This window comes from Cephus cinctus, unplaced genomic scaffold, assembly GCF_000341935.2.
Source record: "Cephus cinctus unplaced genomic scaffold, Ccin1 Ccin1_scaffold1601, whole genome shotgun sequence".
Classification (NCBI taxonomy): domain Eukaryota; kingdom Metazoa; phylum Arthropoda; class Insecta; order Hymenoptera; family Cephidae; genus Cephus; species Cephus cinctus.
In genome coordinates this window covers 112,109-112,665 of record NW_014333898.1, presented here as the reverse complement: position 1 = coordinate 112,665, position 557 = coordinate 112,109, and the positions used below count along the sequence as shown (strand labels likewise).

At 54.6% G+C, this 557-nt stretch overlaps 1 protein-coding gene across 21 annotated transcripts in view; it reads right to left on the bottom strand.

Moving 5' to 3' along the window:
• The window catches only part of LOC112493599 (protein daughterless-like), a 53,275-nt gene that overhangs the window by 44,975 nt on the left and 7,743 nt on the right, over nucleotides 1-557 (bottom strand). The window lies entirely within an intron of this gene.

The window sequence follows — 557 nt, the reverse complement described above, 5'->3', positions numbered from 1 at the left end:
GGGGGGGGGGGGGGGGGTGCGTGAGGTGCGTGCGAAATGCCTCCTCAAAATCCATGAGGAATTTACGAGGCCTTGCGTGCAACGTGACGCAAAGGGCGACTCCGGCTGCTCTCTCGACAACAGTCCAACAATCGATCACTCGCTATCCTCCGAATCGATCGAACTCTCTACTCCGTCTCGATACCTGCCACTGTCACGCTTAGAGTTTCCCAATCGCGCGGTCGAATAGTTTCTCGATCCAATATACTAATTTCGCCGATGATTAATGGCGGCCAATCGCAGCGATCTCCATGAGCCAGTAGCAATGGATTCCACTTGACGGCAATCACAATGACTGATAATCGACGGTCTACGTAGGGAGCAGTTTCTCTCCCTTTCTCTCCAGCTATCTCTGTTTCTCGTCAACTGCGGACAGGAGAGAAGAGGAGAGAAGAGGAGAGGAGGAACGACGAGAGATACATGGACGGAAGAATGACGGACCGAAAGTTCGGATGATCAGAGAGGCAGAGGCGCTGCGGAAGCTCGCGCGCGCGATTAGGTTAACCGAGGACGGCGGG